The 9,819-nt window shown below is 34.1% G+C and overlaps 1 long non-coding RNA gene, 1 other non-coding gene and 1 pseudogene across 3 annotated transcripts; 2 read left to right on the forward strand and 1 right to left on the reverse strand.

Moving 5' to 3' along the window:
* Positions 1-480: 480 nt before the first annotated feature.
* Positions 481-587, forward strand: LOC147926726 (small nucleolar RNA R71). The gene has a single exon (XR_015583209.1). It is a non-coding gene; the product is annotated as a small nucleolar RNA R71 (small nucleolar RNA).
* Positions 588-4,271: 3,684 nt separating this feature from the next.
* Positions 4,272-5,904, reverse strand: LOC104747024 (uncharacterized). The gene is made up of 2 exons (XR_761076.2): positions 5,684-5,904; positions 4,272-4,889 (listed from the first exon to the last, which is right to left on the reverse strand). It is a non-coding gene; the product is annotated as an uncharacterized LOC104747024 (long non-coding RNA).
* Positions 5,905-7,155: 1,251 nt separating this feature from the next.
* On the forward strand, positions 7,156-8,191 carry LOC147926727 (putative long-chain-alcohol O-fatty-acyltransferase 5 pseudogene; annotated as a pseudogene). The gene has a single exon (XR_015581445.1). The product of XR_015581445.1 is annotated as a putative long-chain-alcohol O-fatty-acyltransferase 5 pseudogene (transcript).
* The last annotated feature ends 1,628 nt before the right edge of the window (positions 8,192-9,819 follow it).

Here is a 9,819-nt window from a genome sequence, read left to right on the forward strand (position 1 = left end):
GAATTCTTAGGAGGTGGAGACTGATAAGATGAGTTCCCATAGGTCCTTGTATAGCCATTGTTCTGTTGCTGCTTCTGGTCACCATTGTAAGGTCTGTTGCCTTGCTGATTACCGAATCTTTGTCCCTGATACCCAGCTCCATACACATAGTTGACATTCTCCTCGGTATTCTCTGGCTCTGGCTCAAATGTCTCAACTTCAGCAGCAAATTGGACTGACTTCTTACCCATAAGAAGATTGTGTACTGAATCCAGCTTAGCATTAACAGAAGCTAGCTGGTTTGAATCACACTCTCCATGCAGTCTCTTTCTTTCAGCATCAGCTCTTTTAGTGCTATTGCTAGAAGCCAAATTCTCAATCAAAACTTCAGCATCTTCAGGAAATCTTGTCTTGAAGTTTCCATGACTTGCAGCATCCAAAGCTAACTGATACTTCCAATCACACCCTCTAAAGAAGATACTCAATAGTTGTACCCTTGAAAAACCATGGTGTGGACAGTCCCTTTGATAAGCTTTGAATCTCACCCAAGCTGCCTTGAAAGCTTCATCATGTCCTTGCTTGAATGAAGAGATCTTGACTCTCAGCTCATTTGACATTGCATCATCATAGAAATGGTTGAGGAAAGCCACCTTGATATCATGCCAATTTGTCACAGATCCAGCTGGCAACTGCTTCAACCACTGAGATGCCTCTCCTGCAAGTGAGTATGGGAAGAGCTTGCAGAATATGAAGTCCTCAGTCACTCCATTAGCCTTGATACTGGTCACAAGATCCTCAAAGTGCTCAATGTGGTCCAAAGACTTCTCATGGGGCAGGTTAGAGAAAGGTCTCTGCCCAACCAGTAGAAAGTAAGCAGATTTCAACTCAAAATCATTCCTCTAGAACGGTGGAGGAACAATTGCAGACCGATTCTCATACACAAGATCAGCCCGGTTGTAGTCAGCAATGGTCCTGATCAAGTCTCGGTGGTGCTCCTGTCTTCGAACTGGGTTTTGGACGTGGTTAGCAGCTCCACGTACGTCTGCTGCAGGTGGGTGTCGATCGATACCCTGTTGCTGGTGTCGATCGACACCAAGGTTTGGCTCATCAACGACGACAGCTTGCTGGTTCACGACAGCCTGCTCGATGACAACAGGTTCAGCAATCACATTGCCTTCTGCATCCAGCTTTTGGCCGTGCTCATTGCGCAAGTGGCCCTCTTGATCCCTCAAAGCACCATCCTCATCTCGCATCAGAATGATTGGGTTAACCATCTTCAAGGATTTGGCTGCTTTTCTGTTCTCACGCTCAAGTTTTCCCAACTCCTGGTTTGAAAGCTTCAGAATTGGACCAGTCTTGTTGCTCCTTGTGTTAGGCTTATTAGGCATACACCTGAAACACACAAGAGAAAAGAAAACAAAAGCATGTAAGTTTCAAATAAAAATAAAAATTTAGACAAAATCAAAAACTCAAATCTAATGGTAGCTCAAAGAGTCCCCGTCAACGGCGCCAAAATTTAATATGCTCAAATTTATTCCTAGAGCTACTCTCTCAAATTAAGAGATCACTGTAATACTTAGGGGTCGAATTCCACAAGGACTCAAGTCTACACAATATATTATAGAGTTTTATAATTATGCTAAACAGATTAATTTGAATTAAAATAACAATGCAAAATATTAAATAAAAGTTGTTGTAAATTCAGAAGATCAAAAAGCTAGGCCTAGGGAATTTCTCAGGAAATTATGAATTATTAAATCAGGAAATAAATAGGATTCAAACAATTAAGAACAGATCTAGAACTGTAAACACTTTTGTAAATTAAATCAGTTCTCACTGCAAATAATATCTAATTTCGAATACATATGAAGAAACAACAGAATAAATCTGTATAACATACCTCTTCGTCTACCAAGATTAGCTCTGCCGACACATCATTCGAACAATCTCTCACTCTCCATGAACGGAAAACCTTGACACAAATCATCCATCCCATTGTCCAAGGATTCAATTTGTCGAGCATCACAAATCTCGCCATTTTTTTTCTTTTTTAAAAACAAAAGTATTTGAGTTAGAGAGAAGTTTCGAAAGAGAGTGAAATGTAGAAGTTGAAAAGATAATAGTTCAGTTTTAAGTTTTAAAACTCGACTATAAGAATTTATAAGGTGTTAATGGTTGCATAAAAAGTATCGTCTCGAAGGAATATTACCACTCACACCTTTTAACTAAATAATTGAAAGATTCATGAATATGTAGATATCATCGAATTATACAGAGGTGACGACTATTTCGAATACATAAGGGAAATAATATAATAAAGATTTTGATTTATGTAATATATAATTAATGAATTAGTATTCTATATCAAATTTAATTCCAATTTCATTATCAAAGAGTTTTAAAGTATCAATTTTGTAAATATGAAATATAAAAGTCATACACTTTAAAATTAAAATCAAATTTTCATATCAGCAAAGGCATCTAACATCTGTGTGACTTGAGGACATGGAGGATTGATCATGACACTCGTACAATTGTGCACCGTGGTTGCCATCCATGTATCTACATTAATAAAGTTTTATAGTTAGTTAACTTATTTTATAAAGAAAGCAATTATAAATAAATCAGCAAGAAATGATTTGAACCTTTATTACTTTCGAGTTTGGCAAAACGTAATACACATATGATAATATCATTGTCACGATGTATCCAATGATCATAGAAGCCGTTCGCGTAGTCCTTTGGTAAACGACATGAGAAACGATCACCCCTACAATTTTTTCATCATTGAGTACTTTTCAAATATTCGGGAATTTAAAACATAGAGCTTATTAAATTAGACCAACTTACTCAATATTTTCAAGAACAACAAATAACTCATTCCATTCTTTGTATGGTGGACCTTGTTCCAAGCTATTTCCAACACTAAAGACTCTCCCGATAAGATCTACAAATATTTTTCCAATAGTTAAACTAATCAAACACTTCAATCTTAACTTATTATATAATAGTAAATTGGTACCCTTACCTACACAATAAGCAGAATCTAAATATCCAATTTCAATATCACTGAATGATACAAAAGAGAAAAACTGATTTGAAGACAAAGGAAGAATTTTCTTAAACCATATCCCATCTCTCCAATGTATTTTAAAACGATGGTCAGTTGGCCTAAAACCGCCATCAACATTGCTTTATGAGAAACTCGATAACATTATCCATTTACCTTCTTCCAAGTCGTTTAAAAAGATGTCATGATAAGGCGAACCCATCAATACATGAATTTTCGTACCCTACGTAAACGTTATACATAATAACATAAAGATTTAAATAAATTTAAGTAAACACTATATATAATGAAAAATATACCTTCTCATCAACTACAATTAAGACTGATGATTTGAGAAGAGGATGACGACACTCGAATTTCTTCAGAATTTTAACGTTAATTTTCCACTCATGAACGAAGGGGTTTAGGTCATCCACATCAAAAAAAATAGTCTCTCTTCCCTATCTTATTTTTTATAGCATTGGAAAGAAGGTTAGCCATTTTTTTTTTTTTTTATTGAAAATCCTAGACTAAAATGAATCATAAATTCAGACTTTTAAACGTATTTATATATACATGATAAAGAAAATCTTTTTAAAAATATTTACATTTAAGGATATTGTCAAAATTCTTAATATTTATCATCGGCAAAACTTAAATGGTATTTGTACAATTATCATTAATTACTAAATCTATAGTATTACACTAGTAAAAAAAAACATGTATAGCCACCAATATATTCGTGGCTAAGCCTAAATATTTGTGGCTATAGAGCTAAAAAGTCATGAATAGTCACAAAAAAAAATCGTAGATATAGCTTCGTAACTAAATTGTTGGTGTTGCTCTTTCGTGACTGCGGAGTCACGAATTTGTCACTCACCATTCGTGACTAAATTTAGCTACGTAAAAATCACCATCGTTTCGTGGCTACATTTAGCTACGTAATGATCACGGTTTATTCGTGGCTACCTCTAACTACGAAACTATCACTTTTAATTCGTGACATACTGTAGCTACGAATTGGGGTCACAGTCCTTAGTGACCTTATTAGCTACGTTTTTATCACCATTTAATTCGTGATAATATAGCCACGAATTTTAAGAGTAACAATTTAGTAGCTTAACTATTAAGCAACAAAGCTACAAAAATAATTTGTTTAGTGGCTGATTATTTGCCAAAAAATAACAATAATATTAATTACTAAAAATAAAAAACCTGTAACGAAAGCCAAAATCACAAAACATGAAATCCAAATAACGATATTTTACATTACCATAATTAGTTTGATGTTTACATATTACCAAAAAGTATTAAGTAGTTTTGTCTTACATTTTACCAAAAGACTTGCTAAATAAAAGTCTATCGTTAGAAAGTTCAACAAAAAAGCTTAACTATCATTGACCGAAACTTAAATACCTAATGATGCAGGAGCAGGAGCAGAAGTTGTAGAAGCTGGGGCAGGAGCAGCTGTTGTAGAAGCTGGAGCATGAGCAGCAGCAGAAGTTGTAGCAGCAGCAGCAGCAGCAGCAGCAGAGAGTTGTCTAACTCCACTACATGATCAGATTAAGTGCTTGTCGTGATGCAAACATCTCTTCCATAACCATTCCCATGTTATTATTCAAATCGGCAACATTGGTGTTGAGCGTCTTGAAGTTTGTCTCCAAACTAACCATAAAGCTCCATTGAGTTTCTTCGGGTGGAGGTGTGGCTGGGATTCTCTTTCAGGAGCACTCAGCAATGCATCGAGAGTTAGCTGGCTGTAGTTGTTGGCGTGTGAAGATGCTGCGCTTGTAGAACGTGTGGCTCCTGGCGGTATGGAGCTTGGCGGTATGGCACCTGGTGGCATCCATCTACGTTGCAGCTATGCAGTTAGAAGATAAACAAAAACAAAAATTAGGTTCTGTTAATAACAAGTCAAGTAAACAAATCCACAAAGTTGAGTTAAGTTTAAACATAGAACAAAGCCAAGTTTCGAATCCACATATACAAATCCTAACCATCAAAAACATGTTCTTAAGACTAGCAAATAGGAACACATAACAAACAAATGACAACACTTAAAGCAAAAGCTAAGTGTCAGAAGAGATAAACCAGCAAAAGAATAATATCTCAACACCATAATTTGAGCAGCAAACAAGAAGAAAAAAATCACACATATCGGACACTTCCTCAGCAAACCAGAACAATATAAGTGTCGGAAGAGATAGACCAGCAAAATAACAATATATAAACATCTTAAATAGAGCAGCAAACAAGAATATAAAATCAATCATATCGAGCACTTACTCAGCAAACAAGAACAGTATGAACAAAGCTATGGTTGGAATAGATAAACCATCAAACAGGAAGTATAAAAAAAACAAAATCGAACACGTATGTCTAAAATTCAAAATCAAACATATCTAAACATCTTCTTAGTTGAAAACATGCTCAAATCAAAACATTAAAGAACAATATGAACAAATCAAATCCTAGATCGAAAACCCTAAACAGAAAAATAAAATAAAAGATCTAAACAACCTTAGAGAAAAATAGAAATAGAGCATGGAGACAAAGAGAGAAAGAGACAGAACTAGTAATTAGTGAATTAAAGAAGAAAAATAAGCATAAGAAGAAGAACGAGAAGCATAAGAAGAAGAAGAAGAAAACGGATACCTGCTGGACCTGACTCGGAGGACCGTGGGCGACGGTGGCCGGAGAGACTCATCGCAGTTCATCAAGGAAGAGATCAATCGGAGCTAATTTTAGATTCGGGAAAGCAGAGGGTAATCAGATAAAAAGAGGGGGTTAGGTTTTTTTTTTTCTTTTCGAAGTGGTGATATGAACGATGAAGGGGAAAAGCGTATACTAATACCCCTCAAAATAACTATTTAGCCAAATTTTCATTTAACCGCGAACTTTGATTAATTTTGGTGGTGGTAAATTATTTGGTAGGTATGGTGGGAAATTATTTGGGTTAGTCCGCCCAAACTAAAAAAAAATGGTTTAAGAGAATTATTTAATTTTTATTAAATTTTATAACAATTGTATGATTAGTAATATTAATTTCAATAGTATGATTTAACAACACTAATTTCCTGATAAAATAAAATATAATAAACAGAATAAATTCATTCCTTAAATAAATTTTATATATATAAAGAAAATAACTCATAATCTATTTCAATATTAGTGCTATTATATGGCTTATCAATAAACCCCCATTACAAGCTAAAATTTAAGGTTCGTCAGACTTAAATTTGTCTCCTTATTAGCTTGATAAGCCATATAATAGCACTAATATTGAGATAGAGCTTAAAACAAACATAGTTATTGGTTGGCTTGTAATAAGACTTTCCAAAAAGAATAGTATAAATTTGTTTTTGTTTTTGTGAGTTTGTTTGGTCATATGCATATTTTTAACCAAGTTGTGATGGGTTAGTGACCTTAAAAATTAGTTTAACTTTCTGCCTAAATTTTCCCATATTTTGAAATATTCATCTTATTTGGTAGGTATGGTGGGAAATTAGTTTAACTAGTTACGTCCATGAGCTATCCAATTAATTTGAAATATTGAACTGTGTGGAGGTACTATCATAAAAATTGGAGTTTGTACCAATTAGCAACTACAAACCACACAAATGGATGAGACGAACTTTGTGGAAGATTTCTACAAACTTGGAATCAATATTTACTTGGCTTGTTTCACCATGCACCTTGTAATTCCCATTAAGGAGTAAGGACACTCTCTTCTTCCTCATGCAGTTATAGAAATATTGAGACACATGATTGTTGACGGCCGACAGTTTCAACATTTGACAGTTCGAAACCATTACTACTAGTCTACCACACAATTTGACGTAGCATTACTACTACATGTATCATGTATGGTTGAGAATTTATAGTATTTATGGTATATGTATGGATACTCATCAGCCAATGGAGACAAATTCTTGTTATTTTTTTTGCTATGGTTGAGAAATCACAACGTTTAAGTCAAGGCAACAAGAACGTTACTCGATAGTTATAAAACTTCTTTATATTTAGTTCAATTCCTACCTACTATGTACTCGATGTAATCTCTTCTTCAAATATTTAACTTAGGTGATTACTAGTAAAAAATGACATTAAACAAAATCAGCCAAGTCACAACTTAAGTTATTGCGCAAAGTTTAACAGCAAACCACAAAAGATCTGAGAGATGGAGGAAGAACTCAAGAGCTTGATAAAAGTCTTGGTTTTTACAGTCATCTCCATATCTTATTGTTACAAGTTGCCACCTAGAATCAAATCAGGACTTCCTCGGTTCCTCTCTGTTTTCCCCATCCTTGCTTTGTTTCTTGTTCTTCCTCTGTTTTTCTCCACTGTGCATCTCTCTTTCCTCACAGCGTTTTTTCTCACATGGCTCGCAAATTTCAAAACTCACCCTCTTCTCCTTTGATAAAGGTCCACTAGTCCCAGTTCCCGCAAGTCTCTCTCGGTTTCTCTGTTTTACTTGCTTCCCAATCAAAACCCTAAACCTCAAACTCATCTGCCCATATTGGCTTTCGCCGTTAAAGTTGCTATCTTTGGTGTGCTATTAAATTTGTATGATTACAAATAAACTATGCCTCATATTCTGCTGCTACGACTCTATTTTATACATATGTACCTAGAGATTGAGATTATTCTTACATTACTCAGTTTTTGTTTATATATCTCTTGGGTGCGACTTGGAGCCACAGTCTAATAAACCATACTTTGCTACGTCTCTACAAGACTTCTGGGGTCGTCGATGGAATACTGTTGTGCCAACGATTCTTAAACCAGCCATTTACGAACCAATGCGGCAAGTCTCTAAACGGCGAATTAGCTCAGATTGGGCTCTGTATTCTGGGATCTTGGTTACGTTCACCGTCTCCGGTTTGGTTCACGACTTGATCTTCTTCTACTTAACTCGTGAGATGCCCACAGGAGAAGTTACTATGTTCTTCATGTTACAAGGCGTTTGCCTTGCGGCAGAATTGGCTGTGAAGAAGAAGACTATTACTATTACTCCTGCACCGACTTAATCTTTGTCGGGTTAGTTGGATTTGATGACTAATGCCTTATGATATAGCCACGGAAATGTCACGAATTATATTCGTGGCAACGTCTTAGTCACGAGCGAGCCACGATTATAATTTGTGGCACTCAGTTAGTCACGATATAGCTATGCTATATTTCGTGGTTATATACTTTCCCCCGTTTTAGTGAGATGGGATGGATATTTCGGTGGAATAGCCACGAAGATTGCCACGAATATTTTTAGTGGTTACGCGTAGACACGGGTTTGCCACAAAATTTATCGTGTCTATTTAGCCACGAATGTTTATGTGGCTATCAGGTGACAACGGTTGTCACGATGTACATTCGTGATTATTTCGTGGCTAAATTTGCTACGAATTTTCTTGGTGGCTTTTTTGTGACAAAGAAAAATTTAGTCACGAATGTATGTGACAAAAACGTGGCTATACGTTTTTTTTACTAGTGTTATATTTGTACAATTATCATTAATTACTAAATCTATATTATTATATATCCCAATCTTTTTTCTAATTGCCATTTTATATAAGTATTCAATATTTGATAGATATATACTTTCAAAATTATGGTAACACCACAAACAATTTGGGATAATCAAATTATTCAAGTATAGTATGATGATTTATTTTTTATGATTTTGTTTTTTTATTAATAAAAAAGTTTCAGATCAATATTTAAATTTATATTATCTTCATACTTTTCTGATAATAACCCTAATTAGTTGCTTGTTATATGTTTATACTATATTAGAAGACGTTGATTAGATGATGCCATAATTAATTTTATGATTAGTCATTTAGTATTGTTTCAAAATTGTTTTTTTTAAATTTCAAATAATCTAAATGTTAATTAATCTACAAATACTATTATCTCTGAGGATTTCTTCAAATTAAGATTATTGTATGATAATCACCAAATATATTATTTATTAACATATTAAATATATCAAATTAAGATCCAGACTCAATATCATAGCGAATTAAATCATATCAAATTACACTTTAAAATTTTTAAAATCAATTCTCCATTTCGGCAAAGGAATCAAACATCTGCGTGACTTGAGGACATATAGGGTTGATCATGACTATTGTACAATTGTGCACCGTTGTTGTCATCCATGTATCTACATTAACAATATATAATTAATTAACAAATTTTAAATCTTAGCAATAATAATTTTAACGTGAAGGAATATTATGAACCTTTAATAGTCTCAAGTTTGGCAAAACGTAATACACATATGATATTAAATTCACAATGAATCCAATTATTGAAAAAGGCGTTCGCGTAGTCCTTTGGTAAACGACATTATAATCGTTCAAACCTACAATTATAATTCGTTTAGAATTAGAGACATTAATGAGTATGATTATATTATTAAATTAAAAGGTTTAAAGTAGAACGAGTTACTCAATATTTTCTAAAACAACGAACAACTCATTCCATTCCTTACTTGGTGGACCTTCTTCAAAACGATTTCCAACAGTGTACACTCTTCTAATAATGTCTGCTCAAAAAAATTCCATTAGAAGTTAAACTTACAGATGTATTTAAAATTTAATATAAGTTTCTTTTTAATCTCACCAACACAATAATCAGGGTCTAAATATCCTCTTTTGATATCATTAAATGATACGAAAGAATAAAACTGCATGGAAGACAAAGGATGAATTTTTCTAAACCATGTCTTTTCTCCCCAATGTATCATAAAACAATGATCAGTTAGCTTTAAAATCCCATCAACCATT

Source organism: Camelina sativa, chromosome 15 (assembly GCF_030686135.1).
Source record: "Camelina sativa cultivar CO46 ecotype springtype chromosome 15, ASM3068613v1".
NCBI lineage: Eukaryota > Viridiplantae > Streptophyta > Magnoliopsida > Brassicales > Brassicaceae > Camelina > Camelina sativa.